At 33.6% G+C, this 25,532-nt stretch overlaps 1 long non-coding RNA gene across 1 annotated transcript; it reads left to right on the top strand.

Moving 5' to 3' along the window:
• Positions 1–24,047: 24,047 nt before the first annotated feature.
• LOC128231156 (uncharacterized) lies at positions 24,048–25,277 on the top strand. The gene is made up of 3 exons (XR_008260305.1): positions 24,048–24,116; positions 24,803–24,928; positions 25,152–25,277. It is a non-coding gene; the product is annotated as an uncharacterized LOC128231156 (long non-coding RNA).
• Positions 25,278–25,532: the final 255 nt, after the last annotated feature.

The following is a 25,532-nucleotide window of genomic DNA, read 5'->3' as shown; positions in this document are numbered from 1 at the left end:
GGGGCTTTTCCTCACTGAAATGTCTTTCGTATTCATAAATAAACATTGCATAGGAGTTTCATCGAAATTGTTTAATCCTACCTAATACGTATTTAGATTGTATAATTATATATCAACAGAACCTACTAAATATATATGACATGTTCGTAACACAACAAATATGTTATGGTTTTCTTTCCTCCTAAATTTAAGGTTATCTAATACACCAATGGCCACTGAACTCTGGACAAGGCACATGACATGAGTGCTGTGAATGATATTTGTTTAGAATGTTATTATGTTATAAATAAACAGTTTTCATTACAATATTTGTTGAACATCTTTTCTAAGCATCCAAAAGAATATCATGATTATCCCGAATAGTGTTATGGCCTCAGAAATTGCAATTAATTGCTAATTTTAAAAACGTTCGACTGCTAAATGGAGGACACAAGTATAAAGGAATATAGGGATGTGAGAAATCTAAAGTCGACCTGGGTAGTAGATCGTAGTTCGACCATTTAAAACACATTACAAATTTTGACGATCTCATCCAGATCAACCAATTCCTAATTGAATTAAGATGGTCGAGCAGTTTTTAATGTATGTTTTTCATTTTTGAGCTTCGTTCTACGACCCAGTTCAACCAATTATTAAAGCATTGAAGTGGTCGAGTTACAACCTACGACCCTGGTCAATTAATTCGTTATTTATTGTAATTGGATGATCTATGAATTACGACCCTGGGTAACCTATTCTTAATGCATTCTAGATGGTCGATCCAAGATAAAGTAATAAGTAATACATGTAATTCTTAATATATTTTATATGACCGAGCTACGACAAACCGATTTTAAATGTTTTTTGAAGGTCGCGCTACGATTTGCTTTCCAGATCAACCAATTCTTAACGAAGTTTAGATGTTTTATCTATTATCTACGATCCAGGTTAACAAATCCTTTTTAGTTGATCATTGTACAATCTATGAACCAGGTCAACCAATTCTTTATATATTGTATTTAGGCGAGCAACGCTCTACAATACAGGTCAACCAATTCTTATTTGTAGTGGTCTATCCACGACAAACCAGCTAGTAGCAACTTTACACTCCTAGACATGAAACAGTTGTTAAAAGTGATTCATGCTCAATTACAATACCTTGTTTTGAATAAAGAAAACGGATCCAGTTCCTGATTTTCATATTTCTGCTCTGCATGTCTTATACTAGTACGTGTTCAGCGGTATACTTCCAGACGATTGAGTCCGGAAAATGGAACACATGCAAAAAAAGAAATATTACAGCTATCTTGAACTAGTATCGTACAAACAAAGCATCCTATACTACTCATTGCACCAAATGCAGGATTACACAATGACGGATCAATATATACCAAATATCATTAGGCTCAAAAACTTAACTTCGTAAACTAAAGCAATGTTTTAAAGAGAGCATCTAACGAACTCTGCTTGAATGACAATTACAATGTCACAACATCAAATTCTATCAAGGGAGCAGTATAAACAGCAATTCATCATCGGTTTGCAATTGTTTCCATGTTCGTATAGTCACAAGGGGAACCAATTAAATAGTTGAGACCTCGGCGAGCGGTTTATTTTTCTTTCGATGGACATATTCAATCTCCTAAAAAGTGATGTAAAATACTAATCAATAAAATAGGTCAAAATTGAAGACAAGATCCAAAACAAAAGTAAGTCACTATGCCGACAAAACCACAAGTGTGCCGAATTTTCTTTCGAATCTTCAATTATCATTTGCGTCCCTTTAAACACTTTTATATTCAGTGGAGCGATATAGGGTCATTTAAGTGGCGCTTAAGTTACAATATGAATGCGTCAAAATTTTTGTATTCAGTTTTATTTAGAACGCAGTAATGCTACAAAGAAAATAAATAAGTTCATATAGCAAAACCAACAGATTTTTAGCATAAACAAGTACTTCAAGTTTCTTAAATTCAATGTGAGCTTATTTGCAAGTTTTCACTTATCAGCTTAATAAAAACAGCTACACTAGTAGAATTACAACGCACAACACACTAATCTACCGTCCAATAAAACCGTTTTAACTCATTCGTTCAAAAAGAAGCACTATATTCATCTGGACATTATCTCCAAAACATAAATAAACAGTTTTAGATGATGTTAAAATTTCATTGAGAACCTGTAATGTAATAGTATGAAGCATTTATAATACCGCACAATTCAGTCACGTATGTACAGGTACAGTGACACACCTTTCCTTGTTTGAGTTAAATAGTATATCAAACAGTATAGTATGAGTATATACACAAATATTTTATTTTTTAGGGTTATACGTGTAGATGGTTTTTAGATTCCGTTTACTCTATATACTAAGAAAAGGCAAATCCAGGCTTACTAACATGCATGTTTCATAACCTTTCATATGCTCCTCTTATAGACATTTGGTTGTGTCGGCTCTACATAACTTTTGAGAATTCATGTTTCATGCATATCCATAACATACGCAGCATATACTTTTCGGTTATTGGTGGACCTACAAGTATATTTGTTATTTACTAAAATAACATAGTTATAAGTAAATTAAAAAAAACATCAAGTAATTTGAACGACAACATATTTGTTTTGGCCAATAAATTTTGACGAAATTATATTAAAAACATCTATTGGTCCAGTGATTCTTTATTATTGGTCAATTGCGGAAGACGAAAGATAAGATTCATAGAATTCGTAGATTTTAAAATACATGGAGCGGATACTTACATGAAAACAATCCAAAATAGGTTGCGCCGATCGCCTTAATGGATGGAACATGTAATCGAAGTTTTATAGAGATCCTTCCATAAATGAAGAAGATCTGTATAGTTGTCACTCTATGCCAGCTACATTACTCCACTTAGTACATTGAAATTGACCTTGAATCGACGCATTTCAAACATTGGATATACATTGATGAGTAGCAGATCGGACAAATATTTCATTATCATTTTCAACAAATATAGGATATAAAGAGCAAACAAGAAACACTGTTTCTCAACCTCCCGACCAAGAGCAGTGACCCTGACATACAAATGGGTTCCTAGATGGATCTGGGGATCGCCTTGATATGTAGAACAAGGCACCCAAGTTTAATGCTATATTCAAATAAGTACTTTAACGTTTTTTTTATTTCCTGATTAGTATTTTCCTTTGTTATCTTATCATTAAACATACTAGTCCTAGATATGCTTTTTTCGAATAACTCCAGCAGTAACTTATTTTTGCACTTGCATGATTGTACGTCAATTAAAAAGGATATTACTAACACTAATAATAAGGAATTGGTAATGGATGCCATTATATATCTACCATTTATAAAAAAAAACAAAGGAAGAAACATCAAATATCCACAAAAATCATACGCATTGGATAATTCCCATATATATTACAATTAAATACACAGAAGCATCGATATGACAGTTTTGCAAATTGTTGTGCTTTTGTATTTAACATTGAAAGATAGAAGTCTGAAAAGTCTTCCAAAGTACAGAGTGGATGGAAATGGTTAAATTTTAAAAAAAAGGTTTCAAAATGTCATTTTTATTTAGTTTTCAGGAACACTACTTTTGCAGAAGAAAAAATAAAAATCCATTTTGGTGTGCATGTGTGCGTGCGCTTGTGTGTGTTATTGTGTACGTCCCTGCGTGAGAGTGGGTATCCTTGATTGTATGTATGTGTGTACGCGTCATTTGTTCGTGTGTAGGGGCGCGTGTATGTGTGTATGTATAACACGTGTGTACGTGTGTACATGCGCGCGCACACGTATATACTTGTGTTCGTTGATTCGAGAGTGGGTGCCATCGTTAAAAATGCCAGATGTAGATACTTTCTAAGTGTTGAATATTTCAAATACGTGCATTTGGCTTTTGTGAGGAGTTTGTTTTTAAGTCTTTATATCCCAACTTTTTATTATGGAGCTCCCCAATATTGCACCTCGGTACATTCTTTATGGAAGGTGAAATATATTGCTTGCGTTATACAACACGAGATGTCGCTCATTCATTGTATTAAGGAGGAAACATTTGTTTTTTGTTAAGGCGATTTTAAATTCGTTGCTAGATTTTTATGTTTTTTTTCCACCGTCTCTTTTTTTTTTATTTACTCTGATAAAAACAAATGTTAACTAGTGTCTGTATTTGCGTATTGATCCAGTAATGTCCGGGAACGGCGTTTATTAACACCTACGGTTTCGATGTCTAACATTCACTCATTAGTAAAAAAAAATGTAAATTGTTACGGTCGTGTTTGTGGTTCGTCTCATGTTTAGTATCCCTTGAGCATAAACACATATTCAACGGTGAAACAGTCATCACAGAAAATAATGTAACTCCGTCTCAATTTAAAAAAACTACTTTTTCTAACTATTCTCTATCCCTTACCAAAAGGGGAGGTTAATATATAGACTATATATTAGATATCGATGATTTTGATTTCAATTCAATTAAATTAATTGTTTTCTTCTATTTTGCCAGGTATATGTAAACGAGATCATAACTGTTGTATAGGTGTTATATGTAGTAGGTTCGATCCAACCCCCAACCCGGGGTACATCCTCACGGCTACCGAAAAAGGACATAGTATCAGTTTCTGCCTAGTAAACAGAAGCGAGAGTGATCTATATAAGTTTCAAGCTGTCTTCAAAATAGATACTAAATACATAAGCATAAACCAATATAATGTTCTTTTCTTTCATACTTAAAATGTGACGTTCACAAGTGAAGAGAGATTACAAGAGGGTCAACGTTCATTTTAATCAACTTGTCAATAAACTTCATTAAATCACAATGTACGCTTCGTTAAATAGTTACTTCTAATGACATAAATTCATACACCAATGCAAATAAGTACTAGGCATTATCAAGTGCTTCGCAAACTGGTCCGTGGAGTTTAGATATATGGAGATTAACATTTCCAGTTTGTATCACATCGTTAAATTGCACATTTAACGTTTTGGTATAAAATTGACAAAGCAGAAACCACCGTTGATTGCATTTGTTACATTGCACATGTTAACGTTTGCGAATAGAATTTCCACTCGCATATTTTGAAATTTCGAAGTTTTAAAAAAAATGTTTTCAATTGAAATAATTTATATGTATGCATTTCGAAGATATAATCTGCAATTTGTAGCATATTAGCCGTTCAATAAAGCTATGATCTAAAAACTTGCTACTCGTTAGAGTGTCCAGAACGGAAACGGTTCAATAATAATAATACAAAAAGTAGTATTGTGTAAATGTAAGTCTTCTGGAGTCGTAGCTACTCTAGATAGATTTGTATACGACCAAGTAAAAAAACAACAATAACTTTTGGTCATTTATATAAGGGGCGTGTCTGCTCAAAATTGATTTGTAAAAGACAAAACCCCAAAAAGCTACTGGCATTTCATAAGGGAAAGTGGCTACTCTAAATTATTTCAATAAGGAAAATACCAATAAAAATTCAGCCGATACTCCAGATTTATTTGTATAAGACAAAGCCCAATTAAAAAACAACTGATCATTTCTTGAAGCGACGTGGCTACTCCTGATTAGTTTGTATAATAGAAAGCCCCAAAACATTATGTCGCTGGTAGCGGATCCGTTGTCTAGTTGTAACACACTTGGCCGTAAATCTTAAGGGCTGTGCCGCAGCTAGGAATATTTTTATTAAATTCATCAGCTTTGTAGGTCGCTAACGAGTATGATTCATTGTAGTAATAATAGAACAAATTAATCAGACCCATTGTTTAGATTATTTGCTTGGGGTATGCAAGATACGTATACAAAATATATTTAGCGTGGTTACCATGAGAATGTTTTGTGTTTTGATTGGCTGGCAGCTGCGAGGGCTCTGGGCGAAAGTAAATTTGGTCAGTAAGTGAGGTGCGAGTGAAAAGACATGAACGAATGTTTGGGCTTTGGTTAAATAAATCGGAATACGTACCAATGTTTAGTAAGTTATATTTTGTAACATTTTGTTTTTTATAAATGAAGTTAATCTACAATATATAACGGAAAGGTTAGTTAAGGCAATTTTTGATAGCTACAAAACTTCAGAGCATTTTCGTAACTAAGTATTTTCGAATGTCCTGAAAATACTCTGTGAACATCTATTTGCTATGTTAATTGCATTATTTGGATTATTATTGTGTATATGATGTATGTGTCTTAATTATTGTGTTTGGGTTATTTCAGATAACCGTTCATACGTTCATACGTTCCTTAGCGTTCATTTACGTTCCTATACGTACAATAGCGTTAAGATGAGTTCCATTACGTACTGTTATGCTGACTGATTGACTGTTTGATTGTATGGAATAAATGTGAACGAGTATATTACAACGAGTTCCGGTTTATTATGTGAAAAAGCAGATCCCGCGGTTTAGTGACTTTGAAACCGCGACAAGGGCTATAGTCTAGAGTTTATTTAGAACAAAAATATGGAAAAAATTATGGGAAAAAAATCAAATGTTTTGACATTTCTTGTGTTGAAAATAGTTTTCTTCTTTGTTTATTAAGTTGAAATAATTTGTTATTGAAATAAGCTTTCAATTACAAGTTCGTTACTGCATTCAAGATTGTGTTGTCGTTATGTTTTTGTTTTTGTTTTCAAGGAAAACATCAAAGGTCATATTATTCATGCATGGCAACCTTGATTGCGTTGTTGGCGGCCTGAAAACACTTACTTAAACAGTTAATTAATACGGATATGAAGACTAACAGTATAACTTTCATTGTTTATTTATTAATGATCAGGCCAACATTGTTGTTTTGTCTAAAAAAAACGTAAGAAGTAAACAAAAATTATGTGTTCAATGCTGAACAAGTTCACTCAATGATTTAAAGTGAGAATTTAATCCTCACATTTTGCTACGATAACCGATAAACAAAAACATTATGAATAACATATTATTTGATTGGTTGAAAATAGATGATCATTAAGTTGTAGACCAATCTGATGACTGTGTTAAGATGTTTTCTTATATAAAAACCGTGCGCACCCGCATAAGGAGGATTCACCACTTCTGTAAAAGCGCTTCAATATGGTACGTTCTTATACGTTTTAAGAAGGGCTCTGTTTTAACTTAACGAATAAATAAATAAGAACGCAAAGGAAATACATCTTACAGGGGTGATCAACTGGATGGTAGTGGGTTATTTTCACATCATCCGACTTTTGAATTTAAATTTTGTAAAACGTCGAAAATCCTCAGAACTTTTTACTTGCGACAATTTTAGGAATTATATTGACCACGTCGACTTATTATAAGTGTTTGTGCCATAAGTTTCTACGTCCATGCATGCATTTAATATAAAAGTATTTTGTGTTACTAGGAGTGGTCAGGAATACTGATGGCAGCTTTTGGAATTGTTGCTCTGATGCACCCAACTTCCGCAAGTATGTAAAACAATAAATTTGATTTCTTACATGATCTTGAGTTTACGTTTAAATTATGGGCAAACAAATTTCTGACAATTAATCGTACTATTGGTATATTCATAGCAGACGTCGGAGCAACCTGTGCAACGGGTGGGAATCAGTGCGCAGCACTTACGGGCGGATACTGTGATTTAGATGCTGCCAATTGACCAAAATGTGCATGTGCTGCCATTAATGATGGCGCTGCTTGTACACCTAAAGGCATGTTAACGTTTCTGTCATTAAAAATAACATTTTTTTAAAGAGTATATCATTTATAAATCAGAAAGTCACATATAGAGTTGAAAATAGTTCAGATGTTATTATCCGATTTGAAACATAACCAATACAGTTTGTTTGTACGGCTTTTAACTGAAGTTTTTTCTATTAATTATTGTTATGACTTGTAACCTATGAAATTCGTTATGTTTTGCTGCTAATTGCTTTAGAAAGTCATACTTTTTATCGTCAAATTGCTTTGTTAAATGTGGATGTCTGGTGCCCGTATTTAATTATATGTCTAAAACCTATATAAGAAACACTCTGAATTCGGTAATCGAATTCACAATTGACTTTCATAAAGTTTTCTTATTCTTTCCCGTTCTAGATTGCTCTACCGATGCTACTGTGTGTACTACTGTAGATGCAAACTCAGTATGTGTAAATACCAACTGCGCTTGTAAGGCAACGTTTGAACTCACGGGGGCAGATGATTCAAATCTCTGTGTTGCTAAGAGTAAGTACAACAACGAGTGGACTAGACGTTAACATTAAATTGCAATATCAGTATTTATGTCAAAAACTACACATCGACTTCGGTCTCAAAATTATTTATAAATTGTTAAATAATTGTATTGATGTTTATACAACTCCTTGTTAGCGCGTCTGTTGACAATGTTCGTTTTTGTGTTTATTTGGCTAAATAAACCTTAAACTTACAATGACAAAGTTTCATGCCCCTAGGAATTCTTATAAAACATTAGTCAAAACACAAAACCAGTTATATACATTGAAAATACAACAAATCTCGTCAATTGTCTTGATTCAAAAGCATATGTTGCGCATCATACTTTTAAAAGAACTTAATTTTAATACAATATGACATTCTTTACAGCTATTCCAAGTAATTTTCACAAAAATGATATAAAAATATAAAGAATATTAATGATTATCCGTTTATCAGTTTGTTGTTGGCTTGTTTCATTTCAAAAATTAATGTTGGTTTGGTTAAAGTACATGCAGTTAAGGTCAATAATACAAAACTTGCATTGCGCAGACAAAAAGTTAAATCAAAACCTGTGACTGATGTTATTGTTTTGGTTTTCGTCTGGTATGTCTTAGGTTCATAGTACCATAGACATTAAGTGATATTGTTGGTCGCATAAAATTCATCAGACCTGAATAAAAAAAATAGTCTGTTTTTTGAACTGGTGTTTGAATGTTGCAAACTACATGAATACTTATAAAGAAGAATATAGCCCAAACTATTTATTTTTATGTTTTTCACTTAATTAGTTACATATGTTCAAATAAATTCCTTTCAATTTCAGGCAACGCCGTCGGTCATGCTGCATCAGTGGTTTTGTTGTTTGCCTGCTCTATGTCAACGGTTCTTCGTCAATTTTAGTCTTCTGTAATATTGATATAACACCAGTTCTAGTTTTTGTATTGACTTTACTAGTTGTATCTGTAAAACAAATCAGGAACAGAGACATATAGAAAATCCGTCATGTTCTTTTACTCGGTTAGCTCTTAAATAAAAACAAGCTTATTTGTTCACAAGATACTACAATATTCAAGACAACTAAAGTTCTGTTTGAAAGTAAGACAGAAACAAACGTGATCGTTAAAACGTCGAACGTATTTGAAAGGTGTGTCTATATAACCAGATTTATTTGCTTAACGATATGTGTGTTTTCGGATCAATCGGAAGTATAGTTCGTCCGGAAATGATTTAAGAATGTATATATGTGTCAAAATGATATCGTTTCAAAATTAATAAAGCAAAATAATTTCTTAAGTGACTTTTTATTTCCTGACACCCATTATCTACTAAAGAAACAAATGTATATACATGATTGACTAAATACTATTCTACTTGCATTAAAAGGAGAACATGATGATAAATATAAAACAACTATAATTTAATCAATGAGGGGTCGTGATTCGCGGAAATAATTCTGTTATAAGAAGAGTGAATTCAACACACATATACGTCAGTTAGACATCAAACTAAATGTCACCATGTGAAAAACTGGAATAAATGACTGTTTAGAAGTCTAATAACGCAGTTCAAACTATAGCAACAATAAACGTTGATGTGTGTGTTAATATACACGTTGGTTAAAAATTTAGAATACATATGCACTAACATCACATTTGATTCGTCTTTAGATAATAAACCATTTACAAAAAAATGGACCTCGTCCTCTAATATGATTATTATATACTCATACCCGACTACCATGGGATGATGTGAGACAAGCTGGATAGGCTCGAAACTCCAATATTTCACATCCGGAAAGAAATTCTAAAAGTAATGACAGTGAGACATTAATGCGTGTCGGACTTTTAAGGCAAATCAAACAAACACAACTCGTATTGCAAAATCCACTCGGTCAAACTTTCTCTTCACAACAAAGTAGGCATTGGAACCAATACAGGTTGCCTGCGACGCCTTCAACACCATACTTGGGCCCATAATCATGGAAGGTCCTCTTAGGGTAAAAAAAGGACTTCTGCTTAATGCAACCGGGGTGGCAAAATATTTCAATACAAGTTTATCCATATAACAAAAATCATCGGGGAAAATAACATTTAGTTAAATTTCATATGGGACTAAGAAAGATTTACAGGTTACATTACTCAACAATGCCATTTACAGGATAATGAACGTCACATCAACAACGGTAAAGAAACGTACGCGTAAGTTTATTAAACACTGAGCTGGTCCTTTATAGTCTATGTCATTATCGACATCATTGTCATTATCATAAACATTGGTTTTGCTCTTTCAAATATAGCTTAAAAAATTAAGTGGTGAACGCTTAAAATATCGGGTGTGGGAATCATTACATGTCTTCTGTCATGCATTATTAGTATGGGTGGTCTGCTTTAGGTCATGACTGCATTTTTGTCTAAAGTTAAGTGAATAACTTAAAATATCAACACACTAATTAAAATCAACAAGGCACACCTTGGACACAATCCCTGTACGAGGACAAAAGACGCAAGTGGAAAACAATTATAATTGTATTATAATTTTACTCCTGTTGTACAACAAAAAACTGCACCATATTCCTACATCCGCTAGGTAAACGTTCTTCAAGCTGATGCAAACACAATGATACCAATGATTGTAGTCAAGCATTGCACGACCTGCATTAAATGGATGATGCTGCATCAATGGTTGGTCATTTAAAAACATGAGTTTGACAACTATAGCTATAGTCATTAAAAGATATTTTGTTAGGAAAAGTAAGTCAAGTTAAAATCGAATGTCTAATCCATGGTATGAACAATTATTTTACTATGCTTAGATAAGCACTTGAATCATAATATAGCAAGGTGTTGATACCATTATCAAAACCCAAACATGTGATTGCCGATTGCAAACTTCACTACATGTATTTTCCTTTTGACAACAAAAGGTAAAGACGGGAAAACTGTATGTGGTACCACAGAAAAAAAGGGTTGAAGGATTTAAACGCAACAAAGTTTGTATGTGTTTTAAAGGTAAAATCTTCAATAGCAAGCTTTATACATGTATCCTGGCATACTTGTTGATGTGGTTTTATTACTTAGAAAACATGAAAAACGCATTAAATTCCATGGCAAAACGGCAACAAAAAAGGACACCATAATCTTTAACATTTGTTGTCTTCCGTAGTTAACTGCGCACTATGCATCTAACACGGTTACGTACGATGCACAAAACTTTAGTTACATATAAGTTGCGACTTTGCAGTTTGATCCACTACGACAACTATCTTGAATTGATCCAACAACAAATGATCAACTACGGCTATTTTTTGTTTGACAATGCCACGACCACAACACTGTGACCTCTTGCTTCAAAAAAAATATTTAAATCATTAGAGCTTCCCAGGACCCATGAATCGTACCGAATCGTGGAAAATTTGGAAATATGCTTGTTAGCAAACCTATCTTATAACAATACCTGGTAACTTCCAAAATAAACAGCAAAAGAGCACATTTTAATAAAATCCATCATCATATGATATTTGACAGCCACCTTCACACCCTTTTTTGCGCCATTTTGAACGTAATGTGTCAAAAAAGCTGTTTAAATACTTAAATGTTTATTTATTATTCTAGCAATATTATTAAGCCTATTTCTAACAACCGTCGACGCAATTCAAAAAGTTCATAGGACACTAAACATTTTTGTATTCAATAAGGACATTATCGATACAGCAAAATAGCTGATTTAATCACGCTTATTTGTCTAAAGTATGTGCTTCAGGTACATATCACATACTTCACTGTGACTCTCAACGAATGAAAATTGGCATGATATTCGATGAAAAAAAGAACGATTATGCACGGTATTTTACTCTAAGGTTATTTTCAATGGTATGTTTATTCATATGTTTGCTAATTATCTTTGTAACAAAAAAACATTTATGTGCATTTTAGTATCTTTAGATTATTTTAAACTAATTTGACAGTTAACGCTTTCCTTAGTTTTTGGTAATTATGTTGACAGCAAAATGTCTCTGTTCTAGTCACTATAATGAGGTGGAAGAACTTTAATTGTTTTATTTTATTATAAGTCGAGCGACCTGGTTGTGTTACAGATACGATATAAATAATTTGAGATGCATGAAATTATTTCAGTTTGGTGAACGGAAACCTCTCTTAAAATAACATCAATGATTTATTATGCAAAATGAATTTGTAAATGGTAAGAAATCCTTTCCTTAGTGAAATTGGTACACAATGTGCAATTAAATGTTAGGATAAATCACATTGCTAATGTTTTAGCTGCCATATATTGAACTATTGTGGGCTAGAATCAATGAAGAAATTAATTTGCAATGTACCTGATAATGCCAAGCAATTGTTTGCATTGGTTTCCGAATGTATAGGTACTTGAATTAACTATTCAACCCAAAGTAGGTAGTGGTTTAATGATGGGATTTGTCAAGTTAGATTAAAATGAACGTTAACCCTCTGGTAATCACTCTTTCGAAAGATATGGCGTTCTAAATGAAAGAGTTTTAGTCGTCAGTGCATTTTACGAGTTCCATTGATATAAGGTTAAATAACGTAGAAGCATAAATACAGGGACGAGCCACACCGAATTGAAGCAAAACCAAACTGAAAAACTGCCTAACTTTATGATCGGTGGACAAATCATTAACTGTAACATATATCAATCTTACTGAAGCACTTATTCAATATTTGGTATTTTAAAGTTGATAAATCGTAGATATATTAAACGATTTTTCTTAACTTAACTGTATAAATGACAAAAACTTAGCAAGCCGAGCAACGGGTGCCCCTATTTTGTACTTGAAAGAACAATTTATACGTAGCAATAATGCTTTTCCAAACAGTTGTTTTCGTATTTTTCTGTAAGATGCTCACAAATCACAGCACAAACCGCTTTAATGAATCGACCACTACAAATTTGCGTAGATACTGAATATCGTACCAATAAAGGATGAATGGGGTATGAATGCAGTTGGGCTGGTGGAAGGACTCGATGCGTACTTTAACCAGCCCAACTACGTTCATATTCCCAATAATGACATCAATCACGCAATTCATTACTTATATTTACACCACTAGTTCATTTATTTTCAGAATTGTTACAATACGCTTAATTCATTAAAGAAAACTGTCACTAATTCTTTCTCACCCTTTCTGTAAATAGAACGAAAAAAACGTTACCGCAAACAATTATCATATAACGTCCTAATAACTCGGGAAAACAATCACTTCATAGTTAATACGTTTAATACTTGTTAACGTAAAATCTAAACAATACATTTATCAAATTATAAATTAACACTTTTCAACATGTTGATTAAAGTGTTTCGTTGCATTATTAAAAAATAAAAACAATTACAAGCTTTACAATATTCAATTTAAATTAAAATTAGGTTGAGCTGCAAATATTGGTTAGTGGTGCAAAGAGAAGTTGTGTCATGACTCATGTGCGAAAATATATAAACTGTTTAGCATTTAGGCTAATTCTAACGTGTATCTTACTGATATATATTTACTTGCTTGGTTATATTTCCAGACGTCATATAATACCGCATATACTATTTTAATGTTATTACATGGTTTAGCCCGGCCGCATTACCATCACTGTCAAGTGGTCAATGAAGCAGTAACATCCGTGTTTACCAGTTTTGATCCATGTCTATTTAATGTAATTTTTAGACATTATATTATACCATTCATAAATGATGCATTTGTCTGTTCCTTCTACAGACTCTAACAAACATTCTTAGTCCACAAGTTCGGTTGACTGTATACACAAAAATGAATGCACATAATGCTGGTGTCTTACTTTTTTAAATAGGGTGTTTGTGACTCATAATTGTTAGAACAAAGCGGGTTATTTCATATTAAAATTGGTTATAATTATATTACTTATTTAAATATGGTTAAACAATTAATCATTTAGAAAGTTGTTCTTCGTAACTGAACTTTGTATGAGACAGACAGACTTACAAATGGACAGACACATTAAGTCTCTCAATTATAGACTTAAAAAGGTTATATTTCTCTTTGTTTATCTTTAGCTTTGAGGTTAGTAAAACAAAATGAAAACAAGAAGCATACATACATTTGTCTTATTCCCTCTTTCAATATATGCAGTCAAAATTGTGGAAAATTTGGACGAACTGAATTTATATGCATGTTAAAAGAAGAGACATAAACAGGAAAAGTCAATTTTGGAGTAATTACGTACTTGACTCGACGTTTACCTTCTACTTTTTTTCAAGAAATCGAAACATCTTGTGAATATATTTCGAGTAGGGAAGCACCTGTCGTAGACAAACAGTTTTTTTTTGTCAAGACTATTGAATGTAAAACTGGCATATATACAAAACAAATGATTATTTTGTTATATGTGTATTATTTATTTTCGTAAATAAAATATTTTTATTCCTTGTGAATGATTTAAACTTTCTATACTATTTACTTATTTTGTTGAGACACAGTTTTCACCGTTTTACTCCCTGATAATATATATTTTAAATCAGAGTTAATTCATTGTAGCATAATAAAACATTTTGGAATTAGGTCTGAATTTTTTTCTTCGCAAAACACTTCATACCACTGGCATACAAATGTAACATACTTAAACAGTCTTTAACGCGCTTCAGTTCCTGTTTGTAAGTCTCCTTTTGCTTTTTCTTGCAAACCTCCGAACAAAAGACACGACTAACCTCTTTCATTGTTAAGTTTACCGTCCATTTTAAAATATTATTGTCTGATGGCCTAATCTGCCATTCTGACACCTGTCTCACCCATTGCGGGATATAGCCGTCTGTCATTCATGTTGACATTTGCACCAAGTTAATTATGCAACTATGTGTGTAGATGGCTTCAACAATGTACCACATACCATATTGCAATACATTTTATATTGTTTTGAAATAATTGATGAAATAATATATATGCTTATTAACTATTAACTTTAACTCCTCTTTTCTTATCATTGAATATTATCAAATACTATGTATGTAAAACAACAAGTCACCAACCTGCATTAATACGTTTTTTTTTTTTGCGCCCACACTTACTATTTGGCCGCGCATATTATTTTTTTGTTTACTTCTGAATTTCCTCTATTTTCTGAAATTATTTTACTAAGAATTTAATCCTTCAACGTCGACTTCGCCTTTTTTGAAGGTATTTCCATGCTTTACATTCTTCGCGAGCAAAATTTCCTCGTGTCAGGACAAAATCACGTCCGGGTAACCGCAAAACAGCCGATATTTGTTGACAGTCTTTTTTGTCGGGAATATTTTGCAGGAAGCACCGTTGTTATTTATTTCCGGTATTAATTTTCGGGTTACTTTCGGTTTTCGTAATGTAAAATACACGTTTTAAATGAAAATCAGTGTCAAAGTCAATGGGTTACAGTCTTCAGTAAACAACAACAGTTTCACAGAATCGAAAGCAATAATTATTTATGTGTGTTTTAAGTAATTCATTGTTTTGTACTTAATTTTTTTTTTTAAATAATAACTAAATCGAATTTTGAGTGCAAAACTTATATTAAAATACACGGACACACGACTTACAACAATTGAACGTTTTCGTGAGTTATTTTTTAAATTTTCTAAAATGATTTCTCAGTTTTCATATAATCATTATTGTTATAAACAGATAAAAATAGTAGGACTTGTAAATGTTTTAGAAACAGCCTGTACATTATATTTATGAACCAGTCAATCCACGGTAACCACGCCCCCTCCCCCAGGTCCTTGGGTATACCAGGGATAGTCGTGGAAATGGGCCAAGTTTTTACCTTCCAGGTGGCCCCACAGTGCCGGGTGAATGCAGTGGATTTACCCGGGGTTGGCTGGACCGAAAGTCAAAGTCCCCGCTATTCCCCGGACCTTGGGGCGTGGTTACAATTGACTGAACGAACGAACGAAAGTTTATTTCAATGAAAGGCCTCCAGCCCATAATACATGTTACAATGCAAATCAAATATAACAAAATGCATATATGTAACTAAATAAGAGTTGTGTCTCTTGGTTAACAAGTTAAGTGTTATCTATAACTAACATGAGTTTATGAATGTAAAGAGCAATGGATTTAATATGGGTAACATTTTCCGATGCCATCATATTATAGAAATGAAAAATGTCAGTATTTCCACGATACCAAGATACTAGTGCATTACATACACATGGACAGTATAAAAAAAAAAAACATCAGTAAAACCAGAAAATAAAACCTTTTATAAGTAAAATGACTGTTTTTATTTTCTCAATTCTTCGTTTTTATCCACTTGTTTTCTTTGATCGATTTGTATAAAATGGCCTGTAATTAAAGTGGCCTGTTTCTTATGGGCATTGAAGCTATGGAGGCCGACATGATATTCTTTTTCAAGGCACGGACCTATAAACCATAGGTTCGGGGTAAAGGAGAGTTCTTTAAAGGGAAATATCTTTATTCCACCACCTGCTCTAATATAATGACTGGTGCCACATTTGCAGATTTGTTTGATACTGCTTCATTTATGTTGTCCCGCAATTTAATCCACAATGTCTTTTTTAGATATGTTCTCTGTGTTATTTACATTTTCGATCTTCTGCAATGTCAAAGTCACTACAATTTAATCATGTGCTTCAAGAGGTTCAAACTTAGACCTGATTCAAATCATGAATTACTCTTACAAGTCTAAAATGTTTTTTTGTAATAGTAAGTTACAGAATGAATACAATAGTTTTCTTTTTGGTCTTCAAATAATTGTATGTTACTATGAGGAATGTTGTCTTTACAATAAATCCACGTTTAAATTGAAGTTAATAGTAAAGCACTGGACCTTATTGCCATTTGTTAAATATTGAGACAGATTTGCATGTGATACAATCAAAACCTGTTCATTAATAACTGAACCTATGTTTGCAATTAATTAGCATTTCTTGACATACACTGTATGATAAATTTGGTAACATTTATATATTTTTTTTAATTTTTCGCCTTGCGCTCGCCTCTGATTTGCCTTAAATTTAGGAAAAAGTATTTTAATTTTTATTTCGCTCGCTCGCTCCTCCTTTTTTTGGGCAAAATCCGTAGAACAAATGATCAATTTGTTGTGGCCTTATAGGTCATAATGTTTGTTCTGCATGAATACAAATATGTTCGCCTGTCGGACGTACCGGGTTTGTTTTCGGCGCTTCATAACCCAGTACTTTGGCTCGTCCAATTTATTTCAGTATTCGAATCTCTTGTTAACGTCACTGTAACAACAAACAAAGCGCATATTTAAGTCATATTGATTCAGATTTACATTATATTTAGATTTAAGTGTCACTGTAGCGTAGTAGGACGCTATTAAATGAATAAAAATATTCATTTTACAATGCACAAAATTTAAACAAAAATGCTAAGAATAATTACCAAAGCAGTCATTATGTGCGCAGATAACTTGTTTCACTAGTTCAGTGCTCGTGTTTAGTTTATAATGTTTTGGAAATATTTCCAAAGTCAGATAGTTTGGTAAATGTTTAATAAAGCAGATACTCAATTAAGAAACAGTCCCAAGCAAATTCAGACAACACTAAACTGAAAACAGTCTTATTGTTGTGCACCACGTCCTATATAAATGATCAAAGCATTAACTGCAATCTCATTGCAACCCTTATCCAATATTTTGTCTTCTTTAGTTAATAAATCTGCCTGATATCTCTTAATTAAACTGTTTTAAGCTATCAATACTGAAAATACGGTTACCAGCGTCAGGTCATTATATGGGCTATATAAAAGTAACAACCTCTGATTAATGCTTTGTAAAAGTATTTGCAATCATGTTTTGTCGAACTGCTTGCGGTGAGCTCGCCAGGTGAGGTGTCACAATGGCAGTTACGTGTGTGCACATGCGTGTGTCAGTGCGTGAGTACGCCTGTCTTAACTGAGCCTTGTCCCGTCTGTATCTTGACCATGCATTATAGGATGTTTAAAAAACAACAACAAAAAACCCATTAATGTTAACGATGATCAGGCGGCTTGTCACGAACAAGACGCAGGACTGTACCTAAAAGGTCATACTCAGAGTGTCAAAATGAGTAATGTTATAAGGACTGGTCAATACAGCACCTTGTCCTAGCCGTATCTTTACCAGCAATTTCAAAGAACTTGCCATAAAAATTCACCATGTCAAGGGGGCGTGTCGCATGTTCAGTGTGTGTGCGTCCGTTCGGTTTGACTTAATCTTTTCCATGCTTAGTTATGACTATGCATTATAGGATTTTCAAAAATACTTTTTACATTAAAGATGCTTTTAAAGCACATCAAACGCTATGAGAAGTAGATACTTCAATAAGCTTCTTAATAAATGCTTTTACCGACCTTCTTAAGTATTTTATGTTAAAAGATAGCTTGAGAAAACTGTCTAGTTAATGTTTTTGTCGCTTGTTGGATGGGATGGTAAACTTTGAATATATTGACCTTTATTTTTTGCATCGAAACATCCAAGTGTTTCTTCGGAACAGTCAACAGTCAACTGATACGATTAACAATCGAATTTGTCCTGTATTATGCGCAAAAATATTGCGCTCAATTGTAAAATGGACATAACTGAGCTATTTGGGCGATTTAGTCCACGATGTACTTGGACGGAGACCTAATGCCAACATACTTTGTCTATTAGTTTCATGGTTGGATAATAAATACATAAGTTATTTTCGGCACAAGGTTAACAAGGTTAATGACGCCTACGCCGCCGTCAAAGGTGACACAAAGCAAATTATTTGCAGATGTAAAGCCACTGTAAACAACTGAAACTAAACAACATTCGTCAAATAGTATCATCAAAATTTATTCATAATGATATTAAACATTTCAACACAAATCGTGTCTGTTTTGCTGTGTGTTCCGTTATGGGTATGTTTTGCTTAATCCCCGTGAGTTTGACTGCTAGGCTAGTTTCAAAGTCAGGGTCCCAAAGGATTCATGTGTATGTCATTTGTATGAATTTACTGTTACGTATAATCCGACCATCTTTTAAAAAAAAAATTTTACGTTACTTAGTCCATTGCTTTCACATGTATGTTATCGCCGTAACATGTTATCTGACAAATCATAAAGCCATCGGCCAGCACTAATGCATTTTGGCGTAATTTAACTGTTTGACTATCACCAGTTATGAGTCGTGATATTGTAGCATTTCCATAAACGTCAATATGGTCGCCTGAATTTCTTTAAACGATCAAACAATGAAAACTTGAGGGATAAGTCTAGTAGTCACATATTCAGAAATGAGCCCAGTTCAGGTGCCAAGGTAATGACCAAAACAAAAAAGAACTAGAGCTACATATGTTTAGACACCAAATACCCAAATACAAACACCACAATCAGACGAGCCTTATTGAGATTACCTAAACTAAAGATGCTATTTTCTATTTATATTTAAAAAGTTTGACTTAATCCTCACTGCAACGTAGACTGTATTGAATGTGTTTTTTTTTCAGCAGAAAGCATGTACGGAAAAATTAAAATACTTTTATTAATGTATTTATTACGCGCAAAAGGTCAGCAAAATACTAAACTCAAAGTATGTTCAGCCTATCCGTGTATCTGTTTTATAAGGTTAGTACTTGCATTCGTTTAGTCATGTATTGTATTGGAACCATATAAGTTCATTGAGTGAGTTAATTTTATGTTAGATACAGCAAAAAATCAAGTGCAGACACAATGATAGCCCGAACGAAATGAAGCAAAGCTGAAATGCAATGCCAGAATTTGTGCACAAGGTCTGAAATTTATTGTCGTTGCCATTCGGTGAACGAAAGATTTTCTGCACCAGACAACCTTCGAGGTGTAACGCTAAATCAATATAAGGTATGTTTAAGTTGACAAATGTGTGAGATAAACACTAAACAATTCATCATTTATTTACAGCGTATTTACAAAATAGCAAGCCTGCAAACTGAAAATACAGTACCGAACACCTGGTGTCCAAGCGTTATCATACAATGAAAAACAAATCATTGAATATAATTATTTGCAATCTAATTGTCATTATATTTCTCTTCAAGATTCTCACATGTTCCACTTGAAGGTAATCGACAGCTATAAATGGACGCCTTCGATTGATTAATAACATTGTAAATGCAATAAATCTTTTAAACTGATAAAAAATGTTCAAATTGTTATATTTTACATCAGTTACTCGTGTATATTAAATTGTATTATGTGACCCATAAGGTCAAGCGCATGATCGGTGACGCAAAATATCTCATTTCATGACTTCGGTTTTCCCTCCATATAGTCATGGCCAATAAATAGCGCATTTTTTTAGTATAAGCAAACGTAAACGCCAATAAACCGGCGACAAATCCTATGTCATTTTCGATTTTCTAATTGAAGTAAACGTCTAAAACATTTATGCCTACCTTCCCAACCTTAACCCTAATGAGAAAGAAACAAACTCGGCCTGAAGCTAAATCCATTATAGGGTTACAGCACTTGTGTCAAAGACTAGTTTTAAATTATATTCAAAACGAGTGTGTTTGTACTATCGGGAAAATGGTAAAGAGGTAAATACATCAGTGACATTTGGTCTACGGCTAGGCTTCGGTGGTCGTAAGCCCGAGAGTTACGAGCGGCGGCCGCTAATGATATACGTTGGCCGTAGGGTAACCGTACGGCGTATCTATATTATTTACAGGGCGTTAATAGCGTGGAACATTTCAATCATTCGTGCGCCGTAGCAATATACATGCCGTATTTATGTCTTAGAGTGATACCATGGCCGCACGGTCGCCGTAAGCCCCCCCCCCCCCCCCCCCCCCCCCTGCGTGCGGCTACCGTGCGGTTGTTTTCGGCTACATTGAGATTGCCTTGATATTTGCTGCAGGTACGCCATAATTTGACAGTGCGTTATTACTTCAAGGCCGTACGGCAGACGCAGGTTTTCTGTTTCCACAAATTCAAAATACGCCTTGTGGCTACCCTAAAAGTTTTGACCGCTACAGTAGGTGGCCGTTGGATTGCTGCGGTGGCCGTATAATTGATTTAGGCCGTAGCTATATCAGACTCTATCTCCGCCGTGGCAAATGTGACTGAGTTTTTTAACCAGGGTATAAACAGCGTTTATTTTTTAAATTTTCGACTACTGGGCTTTCACTGACGGTACCTAACAATTCGTGATAACCCCTAGTTTTTTTTAAATATACCTTAAATATAAATGTACTGTGTTGTTTTTGGAGTTTTGTGCTGTTGTTCCATTTTTCGGGGTTTTGAATGTTTGTTTTTGTGTTCTAAATCTTAAGCGTTACCCTGTGTCATTAAGCGGGGTTTATGTTTATACTTTCGACTGTGCTTGTTTCTTTAATGTTTTACATTAATATTGTTCCAGTTCTTTATTGTAATATTTAGCACTGGACGTAACTAATTGTCTGTAATGTAAAATGTAACTTTAGTCCCTTATTATTCATGTTTTGCAATGAATATAATAAACATAAGGATTATAAACAAAAGCCCTTTAAATAATTTTGTTGGAAAACAACTCAATGCATTTCAAGGCTTTTTTGAAAACAATTATCGACAGTTAAGACTGTTTATAGTGTCAATAAACTTCATAACCGTGAATATGTATAAAGATAATGATGACTAGTTTCGAAACTTAACATATGTAGTTCAACACTGAATCCCTCCATATAAGTCAAAGTAAACGGCATTCTTAAATATGCTCTGCTGTCATTAATTAACAAAATGATCTTTTATAAGCCACTGTACAATTAATTAAATTGGCAAGTTTACTGGTCTTATTTTGACAATGTTCTTACCATGTTAACAGTTCTTATTTTGACAATGTTCTTGACTTCGTTCAGTAAAATTTTTAAAATTTCATACTTGTTGTAAAGGCGTGATTGTGGATGCCGGCTGAACCCACCTTATTTCTGTATCATTTAAATGATGTTCAGAAAATATAACCTAAATTATATATCGGTATATGTATTTAAAATTATCATTTAAAGGGTTAGAACACTGGCGATGGTAAAATATTGAAGCAGTGGCGGCTCGGTATTCGCTAATCAAAGATAAAGAACGATCACGTGAACGCCCAACTATTGCACATTTAGTGGTCAAAATATAGAAGGGGTGTAACCTACCAATGAAGGAGATATATTACGGAAGACAATCTCTAGACGCACTGCAGAAAATCGGCGTTGACATGGATAAGGTTATGTTCATCTTGTTTTATCTTTCAGTTTTAACTGCTTCGCTCATAACTATCATTATTTCAATTCTAGATTGTTAAAATATGCAACGTACAATTTCTTATTTGAAATATCTAATGTTTTGTGCAATCCTCATTTTACTATAATATGAAATATAGAAGCTGGATGAAATGTATGGCAGTTTATATTTTTGTTTTATGAGTATTGATATGAGCACATTAAATGTTCTGACTGGATTACCACGACGGTATGTGGTGCATTTTAAACATTTTTATTAGGAGTTTTTTGTTTGTTTTTTATTGTTACAATGATTACTTTAAATTAAACGGGGACGAGGGAATAGACTTAGAACCAGGATAACATGACTTCTTTATTTTGTTTCGACAGAAAGGAGCAACACCGACGTTATTACTTTTGCTTCTGGTGGGATTGTTTTATGAGGCAGCTGGTGCAGGTAAACGTTCATGTATTATATCTCGCTTATATCTGCGTATGTTTAAACTACTATGACGTTAACTTGGCAGTCCATCCTTTATGGAGAATCGTTCTATGTAATGAATAATGTCGTGTGTCGTCAGCTCAAAGTTTGCTGTTTGATCATCTTTGATTTGCATTAAATTTATCTTAAAAAGCAGTAACAATCAACTGTTATAAATTGCTTCTATAGGTCAAAGCCTTAAAATTGTTGTGTTGATTAAGGTTTCTTTCTTTCGCCTCTCATGGAAAACAATTTTGTTATGCTTACGACATTGCAACTGATCTTTTGTAATCATTCTTTCTTTGGAATAAAACACGTGGATGTTTGTGTGTTCCTGCACACTGGCCAAACTTTGTCAGTGAACGAACACCTTATAAAAACGATTTTACCTGAACAACTAGCGACATATGAATTCAATACTTAGCATCAAAAACATTTAAGTTTTATCATTTAGTCGTGGTAAGACCTGGTCCCGCCCAAAAAGACTTACATTCGCAGCTAACATGAAATGCACATAAACACAATCACTATTTATATTCTTGTCATTTTATTTATAATATTCTTATGGACTTTTATCTCTTTATACCCCCGCAAGAATCAAATTATACGAAAAAACTGCGTATAAGTTCTGCCGATAGTACTGAGTTTAAATTGTTTTTGATATGAGTTTCTAGCATTATTCTAAAAATCAGTTTGATATTTACACTATCTAAAATAAGCTTTGGTTTTTGTTGATAGTTGCTCTCGGTGGAACATGCACAGATACCACAAATTGCACGACCACCGCTAACTCCGTTTGTACAGGTACGAGTGGATCTAAGACATGCACTTGTGCTGACGGATATACACAGTATAACAACGTTTGCAAAGCAAGTACGTGGTATTTATCAGCATTTTGTTACAATGTATGCTGTAAAACATATAGCACAGAAAGCATTTATGAATTTAAGTTTTTAAAGTATTACAATCTAATCTTGAATTTTGGAATTAAACGACTGTGTATTTGCGTATGTATTAATTTGTGTATTTGGTGTCTGTATGCTTTTGTTTTTTGTCTATTGTCGTTTTGGTCTGTTTCTTGGATCTAAACATGTTTTGTTTTTCAAATGCTCGACTACTGGGCTTGTCTCTATTGTTTCCATTGTAGTATTGTGAAAATGCCAAATGCTTCCTCTTTATTGAACCAGACATCACCAACACGTGCTCTGTTTTAGCGGACTGCATCCCAAATACTGTATGTTCCGGTAATCCTTTGACATGCCAGTGTGCCGCAGGTTTCACATCAAACATCGGCAAAACAAAATGCCTTAAGAGTAAGTAGATTATAATAAGTATGTGTTTATAGCGCAGCATTGATCTTTTTAATAACGCAAACGTATGTTTCTCTCTCAAACAACAAACCAGATGTCATAGCAAACAAATCGATTTTTGTCTGTATCACGATTTCTTACGTAGTTTGAGACATTTCATTATTGTCCCTGAAGTGTTTATTGTGTTGTTATGCAAATGATAAATAAATACTGTTTATTATAACAGAAATCACCGAGACATGCACTGGTGTAGTGGACTGCATTCCAAATACTGTATGTTCCGGTACTGCTTTGACATGTCAGTGTGCCGCAGGTTTCACATCAAACACCGACAAAACAAAGTGCCTTAAGAGTAAGTAGATTATCGCTACATGGGACATTACATGAATACTGAAAACCAATATATTCGGCATTTTGGGAACAAAATAGTGATCGTATTTCTGAAAACAATACAAATGTTCAAATCGAATCAAAATAACAACAATTATAAAAGATGTTGTAAGTGTATTTGTGTATGTGGTGTATTTAGTGTCTGTATGCTTGTGTTTCTAGTTCGTTGTCGTTTTGGGTCCTTTCCTTGGATCTAAACATGTTTTCGTTTTTTTTTAATCTTCGACTACTGGGCTTGTCTCTATAGTTGCCACTGTATTATTGTGAAAATGCCAAATGCTTCCTCTTTATTGAACCAGACATCACCAACACATGCGCTAATGTAACGGACTGTATTCCAAATGCTGTATGCTCCGGTTCCCCTTTGACATGCCAGTGTGCCGCAGATTTCACACCAATCACCAACAAAACGAAATGCCTTAAGAGTTAGTAGATTATAATAAGTATGTGTTGATAGCGCAGCATTGATCTTTTTAATAACGCAAACGTATGTTTCTCTCTCAAACAACAAACCAGATGTCATAGCAAACAAAACGATTTTTGTCTGTATCACGATTCCTTACGTAGTTTGAGACATTTCATTATTGTCCCTGAAGTGTTTATTGTGTTGTTATGCAAATGATAAATAAATACTGTTTATTATAACAGAAATCACCGAGACATGCACTGATGTAGTGGACTGCATTCCAAATACTGTATGTTCCGGTACTGCTTTGACATGTCAGTGTGCCGCAGGTTTCACATCAAACATCGGCAAAACAAAATGCCTTAAGAGTAAGTTGATAATTTCTTTATGGGACATGAAATGAAGACTGAGAACCAATATACTCGTCATTTTGGGAACAAAATAGTGATCGTATTTCAGAACACAATGTAAATGTTCAAATCGAATCAAAATAACAACAATTATAAAGGATGTTTTAAGTGTATTTGTGTATGTGGTGTATTTAGTGTCTGTATGCTTGTGTTTCTAGTTCATTGTCGTTTTGGTCTGTTCCTTGGATCTAAACATGTTTTGTTTTCCAAATG

The sequence above is a fragment of the Mya arenaria genome, chromosome 4 (assembly GCF_026914265.1).
Source record: "Mya arenaria isolate MELC-2E11 chromosome 4, ASM2691426v1".
Lineage (NCBI taxonomy): Eukaryota > Metazoa > Mollusca > Bivalvia > Myida > Myidae > Mya > Mya arenaria.
This window is presented reverse-complemented; position numbering and strand designations above follow the sequence as displayed.